This window comes from Canis aureus, chromosome 32, assembly GCF_053574225.1.
Source record: "Canis aureus isolate CA01 chromosome 32, VMU_Caureus_v.1.0, whole genome shotgun sequence".
Taxonomy (NCBI): domain Eukaryota; kingdom Metazoa; phylum Chordata; class Mammalia; order Carnivora; family Canidae; genus Canis; species Canis aureus.
The window spans coordinates 31,669,348-31,687,017 of record NC_135642.1 but is presented as its reverse complement, the minus strand read 5'-3'; the positions used below and the strand labels follow the sequence as shown (position 1 = coordinate 31,687,017).

Here is a 17,670-nt window from a genome sequence, read left to right as displayed (position 1 = left end):
TGGCCAAAAGAGAAAGGACCAGAGGAGAAGTAGAACTTTGCAGGCCCCCTAGGAAAGAAATACAGTTGAAACAGCATAGCACCCTCCGGCCTCCATCTCAGTCTTTAGATTTGGAAGTGAGAGCAGGAGACAACCATCACCCTGTCCCCCACATGGGCCCCTAACACAACAGCCTGAAAAGTCACCCCAAGGGGAACATCAGCACCTTTAGAGGTCTGACCTTTCAATTAACACCTATTATCACTTGCCATCCTGCCCACACTCTTCTATCACCTAAGAAGATAAACACAGGCTTCATTCTAGCATGTGGTTAACCCGTAGTCCTTCTTCCACCTCTGACGCACACACACAAAAGAGGCCATCTTGGAAGAGGCCCCTCCCTCTACCACATTCTTATTCTCAATTTAGCCTGAAGCCATCCAAAAGCCAAAGATTACAGAAATAATACATTGCCCCTTTCCTGAGATGGGGGGTGGGGTGGACATCCAGCCACAATCTTGGTCAAAAAACAAACAAAAAAATAACAAAAGAAGAAGAAAAGGAAGCTGTATTCCTTTTTTTTTTTTTTTTCTAACTTTTTTTCTAAGAGTGATATGACTGCATCCCAGAGGATGACCAAGAGCTGGTGTGAGTAAGGGCAGAGACAGAACACAAAAGCTCTGGACACCTGAGAGGATCTCAGCAAGATCCTTTGAGGGGCAGGGAGAGGGGAAGCCAGAAGACAAACACCCAAACTTCATGGAGGTCTACAGCTGACCCTGGGAAATGCTCCAGACATAGCCGTGAGAGGTGCCATCTGCCACAGAGGACAGGGGTCAAAGCAGAAAGGATGAGAACCCATAATCCACCCATAAGTCAATGGTTTTGGAAGTGACAGTTACTCCTCTCTAGGAAAAGGGAAAACATGGGGATCCCCATAGACGGCTGGTGACATTCCTAATTCCCAGGGAACTCTTACCCTGGGAAACAGGTTGTGAGCAAAAATGGAAGCCTGGTGGGTCTCTCTGACCCTCGTGCTAATTATCTAGCCTCTTGGTGTACAGTAGATTTTGACAGTTTGGAGCTCTGGAGGACATCGAGACACTGGGCGTGAAGGAGGAAGCTGCTAAGAAGATGGAAAAGAGAGGTCAGAGGGAAGGAGAAAGAGCAAGAAAACAGCCTTGCACATTCCTGAAAGAGATTTAGGGAAAGTCCTGGGGGAAAGATCTAACCATACTCTACGGATATGAGACCGCATATCACAAAGCAGGCGTGATAAGAACAGTCCATCTGTGTTTCAGAGATTTCAAAAACGCATCTGTCCCGTCTCTCCGGGGAGGGGAAATGTGTGGATCCCTATAAACCCAGGCAACATTCCTCTTGGCCACGGAGCCCTCCTTCGGGCCCTAGGCTCAATGTCAGAGGAGTGACTGTGGGTCTTCTTCCCCTTGGTGTGATGACATACCCTGTCCCTTGCAAAAGATACCCGACCTTTGGCTTTGATAGGGGAGCAGGAGACAGACTGTGAAGGCACTTGTTGACTAAAAGGAAGACTTGAAGAACGTTCCAGCATTCAAAAGTTACCCGGGAGAACTAGCAAGTAATAACCAGCCACACTTCGCACAAGCTCAAGACAAAAAGACCCTCTGTACGTGCGTAACTGGCCCCAAGATGTCAACAGCAGGAGGCGGCACATCCAAACGCAGGCAGAATGAGAACACTTCATAAGACAGTGATTCAAAGTGACGTTAGCTGCCCGTCTCCTGAGCAGGGGAAGCCACGTCCTTGTGAGGCCTACACCTCCATCTTTGGCCCTGCGCCCCCATGGGACAGTGGCTTGAAAAGGCAGCAACAAGGAAGGGTTTTGGGGTTGTTGTTGTTGTTTTTTTTTTTAAATCTCATTTACTGTGAGTTATGTGGCCTCTGGCCAAGGAGAGGTAGGAGGGATTCTATAAAGATCAAGGAATGGGCTCCACAGAGGGGCCTGCTGTGGAGAATGCTGACTGCATAACAGAGGCAGAGCAGGAGCTGGAATGCAACACCCAACCTCATAGACTCCAGGGCCCTCTGGGAAAAGCTTCCAATGTAGGCCCTAGGGAACCCACTCAGAGCAGAGCAGAGCAGGCGAGCTCCAAAGAACATGGGGTGCACACCACAATTTGGTGTTGAAATGTCCTATCAAATGACAGTGACAGCACACAGGGCTCTGTGTGTGTGTGTGTGGGGGGGGGGGGTTACTCCTCTTACTAGTTACTGATTCAGGAGAAGTGGAGGAAATCTCTTAATTTCTCCCACAACGTTATGTTTGTGAGGAGGCCACAGCCACCTGCCCAGCGCTCCTAAAATACTCAATTAACCTAACACTTTGAGGGGAGCTGGAAACTTTAAGGGTCTGAATCTTTAGCTGCCACCCACATCACTGGGTTCCCCAGTCTGCAGCACAGTCTCAACCAACAAGGCAGTTTGGGGTGATCAAAATCAATCTCTCTCTAGTATACACACAGAATGCCCTGCTCCCACCAAGCCTTGCCTTGCCCCCCACCCCTCAGCCAGCCCAACTCCAAGTACACCAGCATTACCCCCTGCCTTTTGCAGGGTACCATGTAATTCCCTGGCGGGGAATTTAAGAACAAGGAGATGGTTTCATCATCTTTCCCTCCCTTGTTTCTAGCAGGGCATTTTTGGGCTCTGCTATTTATTAAGGAATAAAGGGAAGAAGGAAGAGCTGGGAGGGCAGAGGACAGACAGAGACATGGAAATGACAAAGGGAGGGAGGGTTCGGCTAAGTGCGCTTTCCCCCTCTCTTCCCCTCTTTGACTGGGTGCCTCCTTTTTCTTTCTTTCTCACCCTTATCCTTCTTCCAGTAACAAATTCTCTTAACTTTCCATGTTGCTTAATCTCTTCCTGTGTTTGCTTTATTTCTACCCCTATTTGCATTCTAGATAGTTCTACTTTTTTTTTTAAGATTGTATTTATTTATTCATGAGAGAGGGAGAGAGAGAGAGAGAGAGAGAGAGAGAGGCAGAGACACAGGCAGAGGGAGAAGCAGGCTCCCTGCAGGGAGGCCGATGTGGGACTCATCATGCCCTGGGTTAAAGGCAGGTGCTAAACCGCTGAACCACCCAGGGATCCCTACTTTTCTCTTTTTTATTCTCCAGATATCTTGTCTGTTTCTCTGAATTTTTTTCTCTTTGAGCTTTTACCTTATCATCTGGTGACTTTTTCCCCCCTCTCTTTTAAATAGCAGCGGTGGGGTCCCAGGAGAGTGAAGGAGGGGAAAAGAAAGGCTCAGAGAAGGGCATCATCTAATCATTTCCCAAAGATGCAAAGCCAGTTCATCCTTCTCCCCCTGTCTCGTCCTGTAGAATCAGAAAGGACCATTCAAGGCTTGTCCCACCTCAATCTCCCTCTGGGCTCTGTGTGGCTGCCCTTGGGATCCACCAGTTACCATCAACAGGGGAGCTAACCCTTCCAGCCACAACAACCTGGCCTTCTGGCTTCTGCTGCACCGCCTCGGGGAGGCAGCCCCTTGCCCTGTTTCTGAGCAGCATGAGGACCCATATCCCACAAAAGCCAAGAGAGCTCCCTGTTTTTTCCAGTCTTCTTCTCCAGAAACTGACATCTGAGAACTTCACATCCTCACGTCTAACTTTGGTTCAGAAGTTTCTAGGCAACTTTGTCAGACTTGCGCAGAGGCTACCTCCCCCCCAGGGGGTGTCTCTGAGTTCCAGCTTCCAAGTCCAGCTTCCCCCTGAGATAGCAACACTGGCTTGGAAGACCCCTGACAGAGTAATGGCTATGTCTTGTTCATCTTTGAATCCCAGCCTCACTGGGGAGTTCCTCGCCACGCTAAATTCTCTAAGAATAATAATACAATTTCCCGAAAGGTATTAACATTTAAAGTTCATTTTCTGAAGCATTATAATACAGAATGAGGCAGGGGAAGGCAGGGACAGTGGCTACTAGTCCCAGATGGAGGTAAAGGCATGGCTTTATCTGGAGGCTCCAATGACAGATTTTCAGACTGCCATCAGTGGTCGCCGGTGACACCTATGAGTCTGGGTTCCAATGACGTGGAGGAAGGTGCACAAAGGGGTCTTTTCCCCTTTCAGAATCCTGGATGTGTACCTGGGAAGAGGACCTCAGCAGATAGGAAAAATGTCACCAAGAGTCACCACCCACCTGATATTATTTACCCTCAGCCCATGACTCTTGCTGCTCAGGCTCCAACCCCATGAAAAGAGTTGACAGTTCAGCATTTTCCCAGCTCTTAAGGAGACATCTGAGTAGCTTTGTTTCCAACTGAAATGATGTTTGTGGGTTTACCTCTCGCACTGTTGTTTACATTGTCACACATTGGTTCTACTGACTTGCAGGGGGGTCCCACAGCACCCTGCAGACATAGGGTGGAATGACGCAACTATCTCTTCAGTTTCCACTCCCAGACTCTTGTGGCTTAGCTCTTGTCATTTGTTATTGGAATTTCAGCGCCTTCTGCATTTCCATCCTCTTCATAGTTGCTTCTATTTTGAAGAGACTCCAATAGTCTTCAGTCATTTTGCTCTTTGGCCCTGAACCCCAGAGCAAGGGGAGACACTGGGGCTGGGCGCACATGGGGCTCTTTTCTGATCGGTTAATAGCTCCCTTCAAGTCGGCTGGGTCTGAAACTTTTCCTGACCTTTCCTTAGATCCCTAAGGGTCTGTTCAGTCTGGGCACTGTACGGAGTGTGAGTGTGCTTTTGACGGCCAGCTCCTAGAAGGACCAACAAAGTTTCCTTTCTTCCCCCCTAAAGATCAAGGAACGGGCTCCACAGGTGAACTCTAAGGCCAAAATCCCTTATCCTATTAGAGAGTAAAGTTGTTGCTCCACTGGACAGGGAATTCTTTGAGGCCAAAACCTTTGTTTCAGTCCTTATGCCTTGCAATGACCCCAGTAAACTTTCTGTAATTGATTGAAATGATTTCTCCAAATACATAAGAAAAAAAAAAAGTTCAAAGTTTTCTATAGTGTTTTAGCTAAGTTTGGTAAGAAATTAAAGGGAAAGCATATGCTGCTGCTACGTGATCCAAAGTGTAGAATGAGTGGGGTTTGGTTAGATAGTGAGAGGAGAGAAGGGAAAACAGATGAACCCCAGACAGAAAATACTCATGCTGGCAGCAGAATGTGAGTGGACACAGATGTTCATTTTGATGACCCCAGCTGCATCTGGGAATAAAGAAATCTGTGACCTAAAGGTCCCTAAAAAAACAAGCAGTAGGTCTTCCCCAGTTACTCTTTTATGTTTAAGAGAACTCTTATTCAGGGAGAAAATGGCCTCAATATGGAATTAAACAAATCATCTGCCTTTCCTGTGACCTATAGTCAGCATCTATTAAATTCTGTTATACAGTTTTTTTTTCTATAATAAAGTTTGAGTTTGGAGGTTACATTTGAGGCCACCATACACTGACTCCAAGCGGTTTCACAGATTTGAGCAGCTTATACTTACTCTCACCTGCAGACCACATCTGACACAGCAAAGGGTGGGGCCCGTTGCAATTCAAGGTTTCAGCTACCAACCAAGTTGGTTTCCAACTTGCTATTTTCTAGAGGATCCCCTTTATCTTTACCATCCCCTTTGAACCAAGAGAAACTGAAGTAGCAGACACGTTTCTGGAGAACACCACTCCTTAAGGTCTGACAAGGTGGGAGTCCAGAATTTTCATGATCTTTTGGCAGGTTTCCTGGCAAGAACATCAAATGTCTAAGAGGTATTGTCAAATTTTCCTTTTAGGGTCACAGGGCTTCTTGACTAGTTCTGGGCATGCTGGTTCATTCAGCAAAGACAGGCCCAGCCCCTCTAACAGTTCACCCTGTCATTCCTAAAGCTTGCTGTGTATGGGAGTACCTACGACATGCCTGTCCCTGAACTTGGCAGCAGGCATGCAAGAGGACAAAACAAAGGAGCAAATGGTTGTCACTAGCAATAGCACCCAGGGCTTTCTTCTGTCTGAGGTAGTTCCCAGAAACTGTACCTTCTAGACTTTTTGAACAACACCAAGTTCCTGCCTTGCCTAACTTTTTTTCTGCCCTGTGTTACTAGATCCTTTCTTAAAATTATGGTAAAATACACATAGTATAAAAGTGACCATCAGTGACGTATAGCACATTCCTAGTGGTATGCAACTACCACTACCATTGGGTTCCAGGCCATTTCCACCACCCCAAAAGGAACCTCTGTACTCATTAAGAGCAGTCACTCCCTATTATACGCTGCTTCTCCCTCCTCCCTACCACCTCCCTTTTGCCTGCCTCCCTTCTTCTCCTCTCCCTCCCCCTCCTCACCCCCCAGCAACCACTAATCTGCTTTGTCTCTTTGAATTTGCTTGTTCTAGATATTTCATAAAAATTAAATCATGCAATATGACCTTTTGAGTCTGGCTTCTTTCAAGGTTCATCCACGTTACAGCATTTATCACTATTGCCTTGCTTTTTATGGCAGATAGTGTTCTATTGTATGGATATACCATATTTTGTTCATTTATCCATTCACCAATTGATGGGCCTTTCAGTGTTTCTAACTTTTGACTATTATGAATAATGCTGCTATGAACATTGGTTTGCAAGTTTTTGTTTGAACACCTATTTTCATTTCTTCCAGGTAGATGTCTAGGAGTGGGATTGCTGGTTATATGGTAACTCTCTTTAACTTATTGAGAGACTTCCAAACTGTTTTTTCTTTTTTTTTAAAGATTATTTGTTTTGAGAGAGAGAGAGAGGGAGAGAGAGAGAGAGAGAGCACACACGAGCGATTGGGGGGGGGGAAGGGGCAGAAAGAGAGAGAGAGAATCTTAATCAGACTCCTTGCTGGACTTGGAGCCCTGTGCAGGGCTCAGTCTCAAGACCCTAAGATCCTGACTTGAGCTGAAACCAAGAGTCAGATGATAAACTGCTTAAGCCACCCAGGCACCCCTTAAACTGTTGTTCACACAGGCTGTACTATTTTACAATCCAACCAGCAATATGTGAGGGTTCCAATTTCTCCATTCTCATCAACACTTGTTATTCTTTTTAAAATTATAGCCATCCTAAAGGGTGTGAAGTTGTACTTCATTGTGGTTTTTACTTGCATTTCCCTAATGAATGATGATGTGGAGCATTGTTTTATGTGCTTTTTGGCCATTTGTATATATCCTTTGGCTTTTGCCCATTTAAAAATTTTCTTGTCTTTTTTTTATTGAGTTATATAAGAGTTTATATATATTTTTGAATAATAGATTCTTATCAGATATATAGCTTTAAAATATTTTCTCTTATTCTATAGGTTGTGTTTTCACTTTCTTGATAGGGTCCTTCGATGCACCAAAGTTTTAATTTTTTGATGAAATCAATTTATCTATTTGTAAATTCTTTTATTGCTTGTGCTTTTGGCATCATAACTATGAAACCACTGCCAAATCTAAGGTAATTGAAATTTACCTGTGTTTTCTTCTCAGAGTTTTATGGTTTTAGCTCATTATTAGAGCATTGATCCATTTTGAGTTAATTTTTGTATAGAGTGTGAAGTAAGGGTCCAACAGCATTCTTTTGCATATGGCTATCCAGTTGCCCCACAACCATTTGTTGAAAGACTATTCTTCCCCCATTGAATGGCTGTGGCATACTTGTCAAAATCTATTAACCTTAGATTTATGGCTATATTTCTGGAACCTCGATTCTAGTTCATTGATCTATATGGGTCTTATTCCAGTAATGCATTTTTTTAAAAGTAGGTGCCACGCCCAGCATGGGGCCCAATGCAGGACTTGAACTCATGACTCTGAGGATCAAGACCTGTGCTGAGATCAAAAGTCAAACACTTAACCAACTGAGCCACACAGGTGCCCAGTCCTGCATTGTTTTGAAGTAAGTTCTGTACTAAGTTTTGAAATCAGGAAGTAAGCATTAGTATTCCAAATTTGTTCTTCTAGCTCGAGATTTTTTGGCTATTTGGAACCCTTCCAATTCCATATGAATTTTAGAATGAATTTTTCTATTTTTGCCAAAAAATATTCTTGATTTTGGATAAAATTTGTATTCAATTAGTGGATTGCTTTGGATGTAGTGCCATCTTAAGTCTTCCAATCCATGCACATGGGATGTCTTTTCATTTATTGATGTCTTCTTTTATACTAGCAATGTTTTGTAGTTTTCTGGGTACAAGTCCTGTACCATATCTTGGTTAACTTTATTTCCAAGTATTTTATTTTTCTTAATACTATGTAAATTAAATTGTATTCTTAAATCCTGTTTGGATTGTTCATTGCTAGTGTATAGAAATACACCTGATTTTTGGTTTTGTACTCTGGGACTTGACTGAATTTATTTATGAGCTCTTCTAGAGTGGAGTTTTTGTTTTTTGGTTGTGTGTGTGTGTGTGTAAATTTCTTAGGAATTTCTGTATATAAGATCATGTAACTGTGAATTGAGAGTTTTTGTTCCTCTTTTTCAATTTGGATACATTTTTTTTCTTGAATAATTGCTCTGGCTAGAACTTCCAGTACAGTGTTGACTAGCAGTACTAAAAGTGAGCATCCTTGTTTTATTCCTGATCTTTGTGGAAAAGATTTAAGTCTTTTACCATTGAATATGATGTTACCTGTGGGTTTTTCCATAAATGTCTTTATTATGTTGAGGAAATTTCCTTCTATTATTCCTATTTTTCTGAATGTCTTTTTTTTTTTTTAATCACTGAAGGGTGTTGGATTTTGTCAAATGCTTTTTCTGTATCAATTGCAGTGATTATGAACATTTCCCCTTTATTAATGTGGTATATTACATTGAGTTTTGTGTGTTGACAAATGTTAGCATTACTGGGATAAGTCTCTATATACTTTTAATATTCTAATCTGTTTATCTTTCATTTATATTTCTCCTATTTATTTCCAGTTGTATGTTTGTATTTTATTTCTGCATCCATCTTTCTGTACATTTATCACTCTCTCAGTCATTATTCTGTTTATCTCTTATTACTTGTATGTTTTGCTATCATTATCTCAAATAATTGCCTTATATTCCATTGTCACAGACAGGTAAGAACCAAATTAGCAATGGAGGGCAGAAGGACTCAAGAGAGAAGACACTGTTGACCAATCACAGGGGCAGAGCCCACTGGCCTAAGTCAGGATGAAGTCACAATGTCCGTCTTTCCCATGCACAATCCTTATGGATCAAGAATGTTGATCCAACTGGAATCTTTTAAGGTTTTGCTCTAGAGTAATGGGGGTGGGGTGGGGAAGAGCTACCATCTTTAGGGTCTTATTATAGACTACTGACAGTCTCCTTGACCCATGAGAAGATGTCTACATAAGAGCATTTGGGGAAGTTTAGAAGCATTAGGAAAGCCTCACTCCCTGAAACAACTAGACCAACCCCTGCTAATAAAGCTTTAGAGTGTAGCATTGGAGCTTCATTTTCTTAGGTGAAGAGATTGGCCTTTCTCAGAAATTTAATGCTCTGGCAAATCAGATATTTTATAAATGTACACGAACACATTCAAAGAAGGGGAGAGAGCAAGAAGTTCAGGTGTACATATGAAGAGGTTCTAGGAAAAGGGAGGGGAGTGTACAAAAGAGTAAGTTGGGAAATCTGTAAACAGATTTCCCCCATCGTACAAATGGGCCCAGGGTGAATTCTGAGAAAAGGATCCAAAAGACAGAAGTTTGGTTCTATAATCAGAATGTGAGTTCCCCTTAAAGAACATAAATGCCCAGATTTGTCCAGGACAAGTCATGAGACAGATTTTAGAACAGACTAGAAAAAAAATCTCTTCCAAATGAATTACAATTCAGTTGCTAGGTTCCAGCTAAGTTACACTAAGGTCTTTTCAGTTTCTATTAACAAGGGAAGGAGTTGAAAGTATTTTCAAGAGTCTGAATTCTCACCTACCATAGTGCTACCACCTCTCAGCCTTTCAACATAAACCTATCAAGGAGCATGTTTCTGGGGCAGCCTGGGTGGCTCAGCAGGTTTAAGCACCTGCCTTCGGCCCAGGGTGTGATCCTGGAGTCCAGGGATCGAGTCCCATGTCCCACAGGCATGGAGCCTGCTTCTCCCTCTGCCTGTGTCTCTGCTTTTCTCTCTCTCTCTCTATCATGATAAATAAATAAAATCTTTAAAAAAAAAAAAAAAGGAGTGTGTTTCTGGCTCCCATCCGAGGTCCTACTTTACACCCCTACAGATTTGACTTTATGGGAAATTCCTGTCCATGTTTTTTCTCCTAAAACTTGATGTGGGTCTCATCAAAAACTCTCAAATTCTTATAAAATTGTCATGTCCTGAGAAATACTAACCTCCAAACCAAATGCATCAGCTGCAAAAAATATCAGAAAGATAATATTTCAGTCAAGTTTTCCTATTTGAAATTGCCTTTACCTTCCAATTTGCAGTCATTCCTTGTCTGATTTTAGGTTATTGAGCTACTTTTCTGCTGGCAATTGGATCTGGTCCCAAGGAGGACTTTAGTGATAAATGCCACAATGTCTCCATCTCTGCCAAGCCCCTGTCAACCAGGGAATTGAACATTCATCCCCACAAGGAGAGATGGAGAAACCAAAATGATCCCATCCATGCATATGTGTGATCTTCAGGTAGGAAACTGGAGGGCCTGAATCCCTGTGTTTTGAAGGTAAGCCACCTCCAGAGCTCATGATTTGAGAATCTTTCTCTAACATAGCTTTTAGTTCAGTGTTTAAAAAAAAAAAATTCACACAGTCTTCAAGCTTGTTGTCTACCTCAGTGTGATTTTAGATCCCTTCAGATGATCGAGAATGGAAATCTAGAGGAAAGGGTTGGCCATGGGTACCTAAGAAGTGGAAAGAGGGTGCTGAAGGAAGCAGCAGGAGGACACTGACAGAGTTTCTCCGACCCATCTGCTGATGACACCAAGAGGAAGCCTCCATTCATGCAGAGCAGGTACGACCAACAACCAGAGGAGACCCTCCCTAAGGCAGCCAAGACCAAGGCCTATTTCAAACCTACCATACAGGTAGGGAAGGGTGTCAGGATTCAGAAGTGACACCAGGACTCTTCTCCCATGTTAAGCCTAATTGGGAACATTCTAATGATCTCCAAGCCTCATTTTCTTCACAGTAGAGCCACATAGCAGTATCTGCATCGTTTCAGGTCATTTAAATGGTGCCCAAAGTGAGGGCTAGATTTCAGCTTTGTAGCTTGACTAAAGAAGGCAGGTGGGGAGCACGCCAGTTACCCCTCACCCAGAGCAACTTGCACAGAAAAGAGTTAACATAGCAGGCCTAAGACTGCACTCTAGAAAGGCCTGTGTGCAAGGTTGGCCCTTGGCAGGCACATAGGAATGTATGCTTTGGGAACTAGGATTTGGGGTTCCCACCACCCTAACTGCTAAGAGCGGCCCACTCTGCCTAAACTGTATAAACAATGTGACTTGTGCTGAACACCTGCTTTCCTTCTGTGAATCTGAGATTTTTGTACACAGTAGGCAGAGGGTGTCTATACACCTAGCATTCAATAAAAACCCTGGGCCCTGAGTCTCTAATGAGGTTCTCTGATAGACAATATTTCACATGTGTTGTCACAATTCATTGCTGGGGGAATTAAAAACATCCTGTGTGATTCCACTGGGAGAAAACTCCAGACTTTGTGCTGCATTCACCTTCTTTTGCTGATTTTGCTTTGTATCCTTTGGCCGTAATAAATCACAGCCACGAGTACAACTGTATGCTGAGTCCTGCAAGTCCTAGAGAGTTCATCAAACCCGAAGTTGGTCTTGAGGACCCTCAATACACCATCCAGTCAGATCTTCTTTTCCTATTAGTTCTTATACCTAGAAACACTTTGGTTGGGGGGGTGGGGGCGGGGAGAGGAGGAGACAAAAATATTTCTTTCAATCCCAATATATTCCCCCTTTCTCCATTTCTGCTCCCTTCAGACAAAACCCCTTAATCCACTTATCTTTTCTTACACCTCCTTTCAAAATTACAGAAAGAAATTCTTTTAAGGAAGCTTGACAATCATGACAGAGACTCCTGAGGTGTTGTTCTTTCTGGGGGACTATCTTCCAGTTGACAGAAGCGTACTTCCTGGATGTTGGTTCCTGATCCCAAGAGCCTTGATTTCTCAGTCTTTACTGCCTCCTTTTACTTTAATTGCCCTCTTTTAAATTTGTTTTTCCCTTTCCCCTCTCCTATAGCATCCATCTATGATTTTGGTCACTTCAGAATCTGTATCTCTGACACAGTCTCAATATTGAATGTTGGTGTGTGTCTTCCTCTCACACAGCTGAATACATTTCAAAGAATTTTTTTTCCAGGGAAGCCTAGAGAAAGAAACCATCTGAGTTTCTGAGTGCATGAGTAGAAGTACTTGAATCCTCTCTCTGTGAACAAAATTCGATATTCTCTGCTGGACCCCACTGGGTGAGAAATAATTATGTAGATAGTACCTCATCTTGTTAATGTCTGTGCTCCAACCCGCTGCCTGCAAGCTCACTCACCTTCAGCAATGAAGTGAATATTTATAAAGGGGATCTACATCTTGACCTGATACACTAATCCACACAGGCCAAGACAAGACCTCCATCGTTCAACCCAAAACATCAAGAAATGACTTCAATATATTTGGCCAGTGACAAGGGCCAACCTTCCCAAAGTCCCACCATCTTGACCAAAAACCTGGAAACTCTACACTCTATCCTTTTTGGCTGGCCCCTCTGGGTCGAGGTAACTAAGACACAGCCACTGGTTTATTTTAAAATAAAACAACAATAATCTTTCTTCCCATTCCCTACTTCAATGAGAAGTATTGTTGCAAAGGCAGAGATAATATTAGGATAACATGCATACTGCAGTCTCAACCCCAAAAGGCTGCCTGTCACTCCTGGCAGTATTTCCAGGATGCCATACAGGGCAGGGCAGGGCTCCCAAGGCCTTCTGGCAGGGTTTCCAAAAATTTCAGATGGGGGCTTCCAGACTTCCTTTCAGAGGTTTGAGGACTTTATATGAAGATTTTAGGGAATTCTTTGTAGGAACTATAAGACTTGTCAGTTTCCAAACTTCTGCACAGGGGTTATGGGGCTCCCTGGAAGAGGCCATAGACTTCTATGGGCTACTCAGAAGTTGCAGTCAGCAGCTCAGAGCATTGTCTTCAAGGACTACTTCAGAAACTACTTCAAGGGAGTAGGGGATTATATTTATAGTCAAGGAGGCTTCTAGAGGGTCCTATCAGCATATGCTTTCCTCAGCCACCTCCTTTCATTCTTTCATTCAGCAAACATTTAGAGAGTATCTACCACATGCTTGGCACTGAGCTGTGTCAGACTTTTGACACATAGCATCAATGTCCAGGAGCTCACAGACAGAGCTGCTCCTAAGGCTCTTCTGCTGGTCGGGGCTGCCACCATCTCCGCCTGCCTTCAGCTCCCATGAGGCCCATGGTCTTTGCAGCTTTGGTTCTCTTCCAAGCTGAGCAGCTCAGGGTTATTAGTCTTTCAGTTGCATGGTTGGGGAGGAGCTATTCATGGGGTCTCCAGCCTCAGTGTTGTTCCAAGCTCTTTTAAAAAGCTTCCTAAAACCTCCTATGGTTTCCTCCTGGAGAGGAAATCTCTATCAACCCACCAACTACAATTCTTAGGCCCTCCCACACTTCTTGGCTGTATTCTGAGGCAACAGTAGGACCCTTCATAGAGTAAGAATCTGAAAAGGCCATTAAGCCAAACACCAGCCCTACCCAGCCACACTTTGTTGGCCTGGTAGTAACACCTTTCACCACATTTTCATACTTATTCCCTGGAACAGATTCCACAAGCCACACCTATAAAAGAATATGTTCTCTCAGGAAACACATGGAGAGTTCCCCGGTGAAGCTCCTCCCATCTTCAAGAGTTTTGCTCAGCCAGAACCTTCTTTCATACCAGCTTCCATTTCAGCCAGCTTCACAACTCTATTCAAGGGACCGACTCCTATTAAAATGAAAATCCCTGGAAGATGTCCAGCTTCCATCAGACTATTTCACACTCCTACTGTGAGTGATCAGGTCCCTTCAGAAGAGGCAAGTGAAAGCAGATTTTGCCATTTGAAAGGGAGAGAGAAAAACAAGTTGCAGTGGATAACTGAGAAGAAGAAAGAGGCTGCTTAAAGGGGCACGAAAAGACAAGTAGATTACTCTGTTGAATTGCTGGCTGTTGGTTCAACACTGAAAACAAGATCCAAGTGAGGGCTAGAAGTGATACTACAACCAGGCGACACACTCCGGGAGAGCAGCAAGGCCAGGACCCAACCTGCATGGCAGGCAGCCTTCTGAAATGGTAGTAGGTCATCTCTCCCCTCCAAATATCCAGTAGAGGGACCCCTAAATCCATAGTGATACCCATCTCCGTGCCTTGTGTATTTCCACATCTCTCCCATCCAATAGATAAGAAAAGCCCTGAGGGGGTCTTTGAAAGTGAAGGACATCACAGAGGATACTGGTACGGTCACCGGTATCGTAGGTAGTAGGCTCCAGTGGGGGAATAATAACAGCTAACGTCCACAGTGGTGTAACACCTAACTCTACTAAGCATTCCCTAAATTGAACTCACTTTACCAACCCAGTATCCTGGAGGTTGGTCCTATCTATTATTTCATTCTCATTTTACTGTTGAGGAAACTGAGGAACAGATTTTAAGTAACTTGTCTGACGTCACACAGTTGGTATAGTAGCAAGACTTGATTGCTGGTGGTCCCGCTCTTGACTCGGCTCTAAGGCCGCACCTCTCCATGGTGGCTGGGAATTTCTCTGACAAGACTTATTTCCCATTACTTTTTCTTCCCTTTAGGTATTTCCCCCATCCTATGAATTTAGCTGCTGAAGACCCGCCCTTGGTCCCCTCATCCTCCTGGGACAAAATTTTCCATCTTCCGCCTATTTTGTCAATCCCTTCTAGCAGCCTTTGGTCTGCTACCCCCTCCCCAAACTTGGAGCCTTGCAGACACCTTCCTCCCCCCCTTCTTTGGAGCTGGGAACTGAGGCAGAGTCTGCAAGGGCAAGAGACCCCACCCACACGGCCAGAGGCCTTATGTGGTCAGCAGGGTGTGAGTGTGCTCGCCTCTCCAGCTTCTTGGAGGCTCTCCACTGTCCCTTCCCTTGCCTCTTCCTCATTGTTGCTCCTGGCCTGTCCCTCCCCCCACCCCATCTATTGTCCTTCCCTCCTTTTTTTGCTGCTGTGTCTGTTTTTCTCGGCCTTGTTTTCCTTCTGCTACAGGTCAATCTCTGGAATACTATTTTTCTCGGTTCATGTGTTCAATATCTTGCCGAAGGTATCTCTGTGTCTGTTTTTATTGCGCCTCCCCCCCCCCTTTTTTTCTTTCAGGCCTGCCACGAGAGGGGAGCAGGAGCTCACAACCCCAGAATAAAATCTGTTCTTTTTAAACACGATGTAGAGGCCTTTGTATCTGTCTCCAGCATCAACTCTGGCACTTGTGCTCCAATATGGTGCTGAAGCCATAGGAACTTACTTTTTCCCCTAAATATGGTCTGCTCTTCACAGGTGCCATTCCTGCTCCTGGAGAGTCTACAACCTGGAACCCAGTGCTCAGCTAACTCCCACTTCTTGATAAGCCTCAGACACTGCTTCCTCCCCCAGGAGGCATTCCTGGCTGAGGCCTCTCTCCTAAGAGTGCTTCCACCCAGTGTTTCTACTGCCAGAGCAAAGATTACGTGGACTGCGTTTGACTTTTGCTTATACCTTTCTTCCTTAGATTTAGACCTTTGAAGGCAGAGCTTTACTTCGAGACTTACTTCCTTTCCACACAGGACAGTAAAAAGGCTGCTGCTGGTAGCCTTCCCTCACGGCTATTCCCTCCCCACACCGTCCTCTGAAATGTTGGCGCAACTTTGCCAAAGTTGAAAATTCTACAAATCCTATCTGGGCTTTTTCTACCCAGTCTCAGGAGACTTCCATACCCTTGGGGGTGGGGTGGGGTTTCTTCTGGAGCTTCTCATGTCAACCTCTTATTTTTATTAATCATGGAAGAAAGCGAGGTTATCAGGTAGAGATTTTGTGGAGTCCTTCCAATAAATGTGTGGGTGGCTCCACTTAGAGGTAGAAAACCACTGGCCTGTCAGTCACCCTATCCGCTGTCCCTAATAACAGCGTGTGCTCCCCCCCTGCACCCCCACCCCCGCCGGCCAGCACAACATTGCATTCTTTTCCTTTGTCCGGTGCTCTGAGAAACATCTGTTGAAATGCCACATTCATATGTATGTGTGTATGTACATGTGTGTACATGCATGTATACACACTAGCTACATGTATATAGGTAGTTCTTTGACATATGCAGGTTTCTTTTTTTTTTTTAATTTTTTTAATTTTTATTTATGTATCATAGTCACAGAGAGAGAGAGAGAGGCAGAGACACAGGCAGAGGGAGAAGCAGGCTCCATGCACCGGGAGCCCGATGTGGGATTCGATCCCGGGTCTCCAGGATCGCGCCCTGGGCCAAAGGTAGGCACTAAACCGCTGCGCCACCCAGGGGTCCCCATATGCAGGTTTCATTCACACACACGCACACAGAGTTTAGGAGTATAGGATAGGGACAGGATATAGGTCCTAGGTGACAGACAGCTGTTGCCAGAGATAAAAAAAATACATCATGGCCTAACAGGATACTCTGCCTCCGGGATCTGTTTATTAACGGAATATTTGGACACCGTCCAATCAGTTCACGTCCTCTCATTTCTCTGCAGGTTCCCCAACCCTGGTGGGGTGCTGTGAGCCATGGTATGGAGAATTCTCCATTGCTGGCTCCCCACCAACCAGAGCCTCTGGCTGGGCCCTCCTGGCAGAGGCAGGGTCCTACAGCTGAGCCTTCATGCCCTCTCCAGCAGCTGAGAGCTCAGTTGTCTCTGTTGTGGCACAGCGGTGCCCGGGCTGCCGAGGCTGAGCCCTCCCAGGGACCCTCCTCTCTGCTCCAAGCCTTTGTTTTCTAGTAGCTTTCTTAGGAACTTATGAGCTATGGTGATGGAGGTAATTCCTCAATCGTCTTCTTTTACATGATCTTTCTTTGCTATGTTACTTATTTTTCATTTTTTCTAAAAATATGCTTCCCGAATTTGTGTGTCATCCTTGAGCAAGGTGCATGCTATCCTTCTCTGGATTGTTCCAATTGTAGTATATGCACTGCCAAAGTGAGCACTTTTCTTAGCTTTTTAATTTTTTTAATTTTTATTTTAAATTTTTTTATTGGAGCTCAATTTGCCAACATATAGCATAACACCCAGTGCTCATCCTGCCAAGTGCTCCCCTCAGTGCCCACCACCCAGTCACCCCAACCCCCCCGCCCACCTCCCCCTTCCGTGACCACCCCTTGTTCATTTCCCAGAGTTAGGAGTCTCTCATGTTTTGTCACCCTCACTGATATTTTCACTCATTTTCTCTCCTTTCCCTTTATTCCCTTTCACTAATTTTTATATTCCCCAAATGAATGTGACCATATAATGTTTGCCTTAGCTTTTTAAAACATTTACTCCCCCACATGAATTCTAGGGTCATTGCAACCAATTTTGGAACAACAAACAAAAGGATTCATAAGGAGGTATTTTTTCAACTCCCCACATATAATTGTATTTTTAAAAAAATCAAGTTCTCCTTGTCTAATAGTTTTTGCTTGCTACACTTAGCTGCTGTATTGCTAAGTGTATACAAATTTTTGACAACT

At 44.2% G+C, this 17,670-nt stretch overlaps 1 pseudogene; it reads right to left on the bottom strand.

The window, feature by feature from the left end:
• Nucleotides 1–17,046: 17,046 nt before the first annotated feature.
• On the bottom strand, nt 17,047–17,144 carry LOC144303696 (U6 spliceosomal RNA; annotated as a pseudogene).
• Nucleotides 17,145–17,670: the final 526 nt, after the last annotated feature.